We start from the raw sequence: 9504 nt of genomic DNA, 5'->3' as shown, positions 1-9504 counted from the left end.
AAAAATTAAAAAAAGTTCCAGCATGTGTCTCCACAGTAAGCTGAATAATAAAAAGTGTGAATGGAGTTTCTAGGTGAAAGTGACTTTTGACGTGCCTATAGAGCTGCCATTGAGCCCCATGTTAAATGTCTCAAATTTGAAAGCACTATATTTCTAAAACTATGAAACATTTCAAAGATTCCTTTTCAGGCAAACATGTCCACCGTAAGATGAACCTAAGTAGGCTAGAATGGGGTTGCTAGGTGTAAGTATGTAGGACTAGTAGCATGCAAAAGTTTGTGCTATTGCCATAGAGAATGCATTGGGCGTTTAAGTTAAATAACTCATAAACTACAAAACATAAAAAAAAAAAAAAGTTCCAGCATGTGTCTCCACAGTAAGCTGAATAATAAAAAGTGTGAATGGAGTTTCTAGGTGAAAGTGACTTTTGACGTGCCTATAGAGCTGCCATTGAGCCCCATGTTAAATGTCTCAAATTTGAAAGCACTATATTTCTAAAACTATGAAACATTTCAAAGATTCCTTTTCAGGCAAACATGTCCACCGTAAGATGAACCTAAGTAGGCTAGAATGGGGTTGCTAGGTGTAAGTATGTAGGACTAGTAGCATGCCAAATTTTGTGCTATTGCCATAGAGATTGCATTGGGCGTTTAAGTTAAATAACTCATAAACTACAAAACATAAAAATAAAAAAAAGTTCCAGCATGTGTCTCCACAGTAAGCTGAATAATAAAAAGTGTGAATGGAGTTTCTAGGTGAAAGTGACTTTTGACGTGCCTATAGAGCTGTCATAGAGCCCCATGTTAAATTTCTCAAATTTGAAAGCACTATATTTCTAAAACTATGAAACATTTCAAAGATTCCTTTTCAGGCAAACATGTCCACCGTAAGATGAACCTAAGTAGGCTAGAATGGGGTTGCTAGGTGTAAGTATGTAGGACTAGTAGCATGCCAAATTTTGTGCTATTGCCATAGAGAATGCATTGGGCGTTTAAGTTAAATAACTCATAAACTACAAAACATAAAAAATTAAAAAAAGTTCCAGCATGTGTCTCCACAGTAAGCTGAATAATAAAAAGTGTGAATGGAGTTTCTAGGTGAAAGTGACTTTTGACGTGCCTATAGAGCTGTCATAGAGCCCCATGTTAAATTTCTCAAATTTGAAAGCACTATATTTCTAAAACTATGAAACATTTCAAAGATTCCTTTTCAGGCAAACATGTCCACCGTAAGATGAACCTAAGTAGGCTAGAATGGGGTTGCTAGGTGTAAGTATGTAGGACTAGTAGCATGCCAAATTTTGTGCTATTGCCATAGAGAATGCATTGGGCGTTTAAGTTAAATAACTCATAAACTACAAAACATAAAAATAAAAAAAAGTTCCAGCATGTGTCTCCACAGTAAGCTAAATAATAAAAAGTGTGAATGGAGTTTCTAGGTGAAAGTGACTTTTGACGTGCCTATAGAGCTGTCATAGAGCCCCATGTTAAATGTCTCAAATTTGAAAGCACTATATTTCTAAAACTATGAAACATTTCAAAGATTCCTTTTCAGGCAAACATGTCCACCGTAAGATGAACCTAAGTAGGCTAGAATGGGGTTGCTAGGTGTAAGTATGTAGGACTAGTAGCATGCCAAATTTTGTGCTATTGCCATAGAGAATGCATTGGGCGTTTAAGTTAAATAACTCATAAACTACAAAACATAAAAATAAAAAAAAGTTCCAGCATGTGTCTCCACAGTAAGCTGAATAATAAAAAGTGTGAATGGAGTTTCTAGGTGAAAGTGACTTTTGACGTGCCTATAGAGCTGTCATAGAGCCCCATGTTAAATTTCTCAAATTTGAAAGCACTATATTTCTAAAACTATGAAACATTTCAAAGATTCCTTTTCAGGCAAACATGTCCACCGTAAGATGAACCTAAGTAGGCTAGAATGGGGTTGCTAGGTGTAAGTATGTAGGACTAGTAGCATGCCAAATTTTGTGCTATTGCCATAGAGAATACATTGGGCGTTTAAGTTAAATAACTCATAAACTACAAAACATAAAAATAAAAAAAAGTTCCAGCATGTGTCTCCACAGTAAGCTGAATAATAAAAAGTGTGAATGGAGTTTCTAGGTGAAAGTGACTTTTGACGTGCCTATAGAGCTGCCATTGAGCCCCATGTTAAATGTCTCAAATTTGAAAGCACTATATTTCTAAAACTATGAAACATTTCAAAGATTCCTTTTCAGGCAAACATGTCCACCGTAAGATGAACCTAAGTAGGCTAGAATGGGGTTGCTAGGTGTAAGTATGTAGGACTAGTAGCATGCCAAATTTTGTGCTATTGCCATAGAGAATGCATTGGGCGTTTAAGTTAAATAACTCATAAACTACAAAACATAAAAATAAAAAAAAGTTCCAGCATGTGTCTCCACAGTAAGCTGAATAATAAAAAGTGTGAATGGAGTTTCTAGGTGAAAGTGACTTTTGACGTGCCTATAGAGCTGCCATTGAGCCCCATGTTAAATTTCTCAAATTTGAAAGCACTATATTTCTAAAACTATGAAACATTTCAAAGATTCCTTTTCAGGCAAACATGTCCACCGTAAGATGAACCTAAGTAGGCTAGAATGGGGTTGCTAGGTGTAAGTATGTAGGACTAGTAGCATGCCAAATTCTGTGCTATTGCCATAGAGAATGCATTGGGCGTTTAAGTTAAATAACTCATAAACTACAAAACATAAAAATAAAAAAAAGTTCCAGCATGTGTCTCCACAGTAAGCTGAATAATAAAAAGTGTGAATGGAGTTTCTAGGTGAAAGTGACTTTTGACGTGCCTATAGAGCTGCCATTGAGCCCCATGTTAAATGTCTCAAATTTGAAAGCACTATATTTCTAAAACTATGAAACATTTCAAAGATTCCTTTTCAGGCAAACATGTCCACCGTAAGATGAACCTAAGTAGGCTAGAATGGGGTTGCTAGGTGTAAGTATGTAGGACTATAGTAGCATGCCAAATTCTGTGCTATTGCCATAGAGAATGCATTGGGCGTTTAAGTTAAATAACTCATAAACTACAAAACATAAAAAATTAAAAAAAGTTCCAGCATGTGTCTCCACAGTAAGCTGAATAATAAAAAGTGTGAATGGAGTTTCTAGGTGAAAGTGACTTTTGACGTGCCTATAGAGCTGCCATTGAGCCCCATGTTAAATGTCTCAAATTTGAAAGCACTATATTTCTAAAACTATGAAACATTTCAAAGATTCCTTTTCAGGCAAACATGTCCACCGTAAGATGAACCTAAGTAGGCTAGAATGGGGTTGCTAGGTGTAAGTATGTAGGACTAGTAGCATGCCAAAGTTTGTGCTATTGCCATAGAGAATGCATTGGGCGTTTATGTTAAATAACTCATAAACTACAAAACATAAGAAAAGAAAAAAAGTTCCAGCATGTGTCTCCACAGTAAGCTGAATAATAAAAAGTGTGAATGGAGTTTCTAGGTGAAAGTGACTTTTGACGTGCCTATAGAGCTGCCATTGAGCCCCATGTTAAATGTCTCAAATTTGAAAGCACTATATTTCTAAAACTATGAAACATTTCAAAGATTCCTTTTCAGGCAAACATGTCCACCGTAAGATGAACCTAAGTAGGCTAGAATGGGGTTGCTAGGTGTAAGTATGTAGGACTAGTAGCATGCCAAATTTTGTGCTATTGCCATAGAGAATGCATTGGGCGTTTAAGTTAAATAACTCATAAACTACAAAACATAAAAATAAAAAAAAGTTCCAGCATGTGTCTCCACAGTAAGCTGAATAATAAAAAGTGTGAATGGAGTTTCTAGGTGAAAGTGACTTTTGACGTGCCTATAGAGCTGTCATAGAGCCCCATGTTAAATTTCTCAAATTTGAAAGCACTATATTTCTAAAACTATGAAACATTTCAAAGATTCCTTTTCAGGCAAACATGTCCACCGTAAGATGAACCTAAGTAGGCTAGAATGGGGTTGCTAGGTGTAAGTATGTAGGACTAGTAACATGGCAAATTCTGTGCTATTGCCATAGAGAATGCATTGGGCGTTTAAGTTAAATAACTCATAAACTACAAAACATAAAAATAAAAAAAAGTTCCAGCATGTGTTTCCACAGTAAGCTGAATAATAAAAAGTGTGAATGGAGTTTCTAGGTGAAAGTGACTTTTGACGTGCCTATAGAGCTGCCATTGAGCCCCATGTTAAATGTCTCAAATTTGAAAGCACTATATTTCTAAAACTATGAAACATTTCAAAGATTCCTTTTCAGGCAAACATGTCCACCGTAAGATGAACCTAAGTAGGCTAGAATGGGGTTGCTAGGTGTAAGTATGTAGGACTAGTAGCATGCAAAAGTTTGTGCTATTGCCATAGAGAATGCATTGGGCGTTTAAGTTAAATAACTCATAAACTACAAAACATTAAAAAAAAAAAAGTTCCAGCATGTGTCTCCACAGTAAGCTGAATAATAAAAAGTGTGAATGGAGTTTCTAGGTGAAAGTGACTTTTGACGTGCCTATAGAGCTGCCATTGAGCCCCATGTTAAATGTCTCAAATTTGAAAGCACTATATTTCTAAAACTATGAAACATTTCAAAGATTCCTTTTCAGGCAAACATGTCCACCGTAAGATGAACCTAAGTAGGCTAGAATGGGGTTGCTAGGTGTAAGTATGTAGGACTAGTAGCATGCCAAATTTTGTGCTATTGCCATAGAGATTGCATTGGGCGTTTAAGTTAAATAACTCATAAACTACAAAACATAAAAATAAAAAAAAGTTCCAGCATGTGTCTCCACAGTAAGCTGAATAATAAAAAGTGTGAATGGAGTTTCTAGGTGAAAGTGACTTTTGACGTGCCTATAGAGCTGTCATAGAGCCCCATGTTAAATTTCTCAAATTTGAAAGCACTATATTTCTAAAACTATGAAACATTTCAAAGATTCCTTTTCAGGCAAACATGTCCACCGTAAGATGAACCTAAGTAGGCTAGAATGGGGTTGCTAGGTGTAAGTATGTAGGACTAGTAGCATGCCAAATTTTGTGCTATTGCCATAGAGAATGCATTGGGCGTTTAAGTTAAATAACTCATAAACTACAAAACATAAAAAATTAAAAAAAGTTCCAGCATGTGTCTCCACAGTAAGCTGAATAATAAAAAGTGTGAATGGAGTTTCTAGGTGAAAGTGACTTTTGACGTGCCTATAGAGCTGTCATAGAGCCCCATGTTAAATTTCTCAAATTTGAAAGCACTATATTTCTAAAACTATGAAACATTTCAAAGATTCCTTTTCAGGCAAACATGTCCACCGTAAGATGAACCTAAGTAGGCTAGAATGGGGTTGCTAGGTGTAAGTATGTAGGACTAGTAGCATGCCAAATTTTGTGCTATTGCCATAGAGAATGCATTGGGCGTTTAAGTTAAATAACTCATAAACTACAAAACATAAAAATAAAAAAAGGTTCCAGCATGTGTCTCCACAGTAAGCTAAATAATAAAAAGTGTGAATGGAGTTTCTAGGTGAAAGTGACTTTTGACGTGCCTATAGAGCTGTCATAGAGCCCCATGTTAAATGTCTCAAATTTGAAAGCACTATATTTCTAAAACTATGAAACATTTCAAAGATTCCTTTTCAGGCAAACATGTCCACCGTAAGATGAACCTAAGTAGGCTAGAATGGGGTTGCTAGGTGTAAGTATGTAGGACTAGTAGCATGCCAAATTCTGTGCTATTGCCATAGAGAATGCATTGGGCGTTTAAGTTAAATAACTCATAAACTACAAAACATAAAAAAAAAAAAAAGTTCCAGCATGTGTCTCCACAGTAAGCTGAATAATAAAAAGTGTGAATGGAGTTTCTAGGTGAAAGTGACTTTTGACGTGCCTATAGAGCTGCCATTGAGCCCCATGTTAAATGTCTCAAATTTGAAAGCACTATATTTCTAAAACTATGAAACATTTCAAAGATTCCTTTTCAGGCAAACATGTCCACCGTAAGATGAACCTAAGTAGGCTAGAATGGGGTTGCTAGGTGTAAGTATGTAGGACTAGTAGCATGCCAAATTTTGTGCTATTGCCATAGAGAATGCATTGGGCGTTTAAGTTAAATAACTCATAAACTACAAAACATAAAAATAAAAAAAAGTTCCAGCATGTGTCTCCACAGTAAGCTGAATAATAAAAAGTGTGAATGGAGTTTCTAGGTGAAAGTGACTTTTGACGTGCCTATAGAGCTGTCATAGAGCCCCATGTTAAATTTCTCAAATTTGACAGCACTATATTTCTAAAACTATGAAACATTTCAAAGATTCCTTTTCAGGCAAACATGTCCACCGTAAGATGAACCTAAGTAGGCTAGAATGGGGTTGCTAGGTGTAAGTATGTAGGACTAGTAACATGCCAAATTCTGTGCTATTGCCATAGAGAATGCATTGGGCGTTTAAGTTAAATAACTCATAAACTACAAAACATAAAAATAAAAAAAAGTTCCAGCATGTGTCTCCACAGTAAGCTGAATAATAAAAAGTGTGAATGGAGTTTCTAGGTGAAAGTGACTTTTGACGTGCCTATAGAGCTGCCATTGAGCCCCATGTTAAATGTCTCAAATTTGAAAGCACTATATTTCTAAAACTATGAAACATTTCAAAGATTCCTTTTCAGGCAAACATGTCCACCGTAAGATGAACCTAAGTAGGCTAGAATGGGGTTGCTAGGTGTAAGTATGTAGGACTAGTAGCATGCAAAAGTTTGTGCTATTGCCATAGAGAATGCATTGGGCGTTTAAGTTAAATAACTCATAAACTACAAAACATAAAAAAAAAAAAAAGTTCCAGCATGTGTCTCCACAGTAAGCTGAATAATAAAAAGTGTGAATGGAGTTTCTAGGTGAAAGTGACTTTTGACGTGCCTATAGAGCTGCCATTGAGCCCCATGTTAAATGTCTCAAATTTGAAAGCACTATATTTCTAAAACTATGAAACATTTCAAAGATTCCTTTTCAGGCAAACATGTCCACCGTAAGATGAACCTAAGTAGGCTAGAATGGGGTTGCTAGGTGTAAGTATGTAGGACTAGTAGCATGCCAAATTTTGTGCTATTGCCATAGAGATTGCATTGGGCGTTTAAGTTAAATAACTCATAAACTACAAAACATAAAAATAAAAAAAAGTTCCAGCATGTGTCTCCACAGTAAGCTGAATAATAAAAAGTGTGAATGGAGTTTCTAGGTGAAAGTGACTTTTGACGTGCCTATAGAGCTGTCATAGAGCCCCATGTTAAATTTCTCAAATTTGAAAGCACTATATTTCTAAAACTATGAAACATTTCAAAGATTCCTTTTCAGGCAAACATGTCCACCGTAAGATGAACCTAAGTAGGCTAGAATGGGGTTGCTAGGTGTAAGTATGTAGGACTAGTAGCATGCCAAATTTTGTGCTATTGCCATAGAGAATGCATTGGGCGTTTAAGTTAAATAACTCATAAACTACAAAACATAAAAAATTAAAAAAAGTTCCAGCATGTGTCTCCACAGTAAGCTGAATAATAAAAAGTGTGAATGGAGTTTCTAGGTGAAAGTGACTTTTGACGTGCCTATAGAGCTGCCATTGAGCCCCATGTTAAATGTCTCAAATTTGAAAGCACTATATTTCTAAAACTATGAAACATTTCAAAGATTCCTTTTCAGGCAAACATGTCCACCGTAAGATGAACCTAAGTAGGCTAGAATGGGGTTGCTAGGTGTAAGTATGTAGGACTAGTAGCATGCAAAAGTTTGTGCTATTGCCATAGAGAATGCATTGGGCGTTTAAGTTAAATAACTCATAAACTACAAAACATAAAAAAAAAAAAAAGTTCCAGCATGTGTCTCCACAGTAAGCTGAATAATAAAAAGTGTGAATGGAGTTTCTAGGTGAAAGTGACTTTTGACGTGCCTATAGAGCTGCCATTGAGCCCCATGTTAAATGTCTCAAATTTGAAAGCACTATATTTCTAAAACTATGAAACATTTCAAAGATTCCTTTTCAGGCAAACATGTCCACCGTAAGATGAACCTAAGTAGGCTAGAATGGGGTTGCTAGGTGTAAGTATGTAGGACTAGTAGCATGCCAAATTTTGTGCTATTGCCATAGAGATTGCATTGGGCGTTTAAGTTAAATAACTCATAAACTACAAAACATAAAAATAAAAAAAAGTTCCAGCATGTGTCTCCACAGTAAGCTGAATAATAAAAAGTGTGAATGGAGTTTCTAGGTGAAAGTGACTTTTGACGTGCCTATAGAGCTGTCATAGAGCCCCATGTTAAATTTCTCAAATTTGAAAGCACTATATTTCTAAAACTATGAAACATTTCAAAGATTCCTTTTCAGGCAAACATGTCCACCGTAAGATGAACCTAAGTAGGCTAGAATGGGGTTGCTAGGTGTAAGTATGTAGGACTAGTAGCATGCCAAATTTTGTGCTATTGCCATAGAGAATGCATTGGGCGTTTAAGTTAAATAACTCATAAACTACAAAACATAAAAAATTAAAAAAAGTTCCAGCATGTGTCTCCACAGTAAGCTGAATAATAAAAAGTGTGAATGGAGTTTCTAGGTGAAAGTGACTTTTGACGTGCCTATAGAGCTGTCATAGAGCCCCATGTTAAATTTCTCAAATTTGAAAGCACTATATTTCTAAAACTATGAAACATTTCAAAGATTCCTTTTCAGGCAAACATGTCCACCGTAAGATGAACCTAAGTAGGCTAGAATGGGGTTGCTAGGTGTAAGTATGTAGGACTAGTAGCATGCCAAATTTTGTGCTATTGCCATAGAGAATGCATTGGGCGTTTAAGTTAAATAACTCATAAACTACAAAACATAAAAATAAAAAAAAGTTCCAGCATGTGTCTCCACAGTAAGCTAAATAATAAAAAGTGTGAATGGAGATTCTAGGCGAAAGTGACTTTTGACGTGCCTATAGAGCTGTCATAGAGCCCCATGTTAAATGTCTCAAATTTGAAAGCACTATATTTCTAAAACTATGAAACATTTCAAAGATTCCTTTTCAGGCAAACATGTCCACCGTAAGATGAACCTAAGTAGGCTAGAATGGGGTTGCTAGGTGTAAGTATGTAGGACTAGTAGCATGCCAAATTTTGTGCTATTGCCATAGAGAATGCATTGGGCGTTTAAGTTAAATAACTCATAAACTACAAAACATAAAAATAAAAAAAAGTTCCAGCATGTGTCTCCACAGTAAGCTGAATAATAAAAAGTGTGAATGGAGTTTCTAGGTGAAAGTGACTTTTGACGTGCCTATAGAGCTGTCATAGAGCCCCATGTTAAATTTCTCAAATTTGAAAGCACTATATTTCTAAAACTATGAAACATTTCAAAGATTCCTTTTCAGGCAAACATGTCCACCGTAAGATGAACCTAAGTAGGCTAGAATGGGGTTGCTAGGTGTAAGTATGTAGGACTAGTAGCATGCCAAATTTTGTGCTATTGCCA

Source organism: Protomyctophum parallelum, assembly GCF_964188405.1.
Source record: "Protomyctophum parallelum genome assembly, chromosome: 8".
Taxonomy (NCBI): Eukaryota; Metazoa; Chordata; class Actinopteri; order Myctophiformes; family Myctophidae; genus Protomyctophum; species Protomyctophum parallelum.
The sequence above is the reverse complement of the archived record's forward strand: the minus strand, read 5'-3'. Positions refer to the sequence as shown.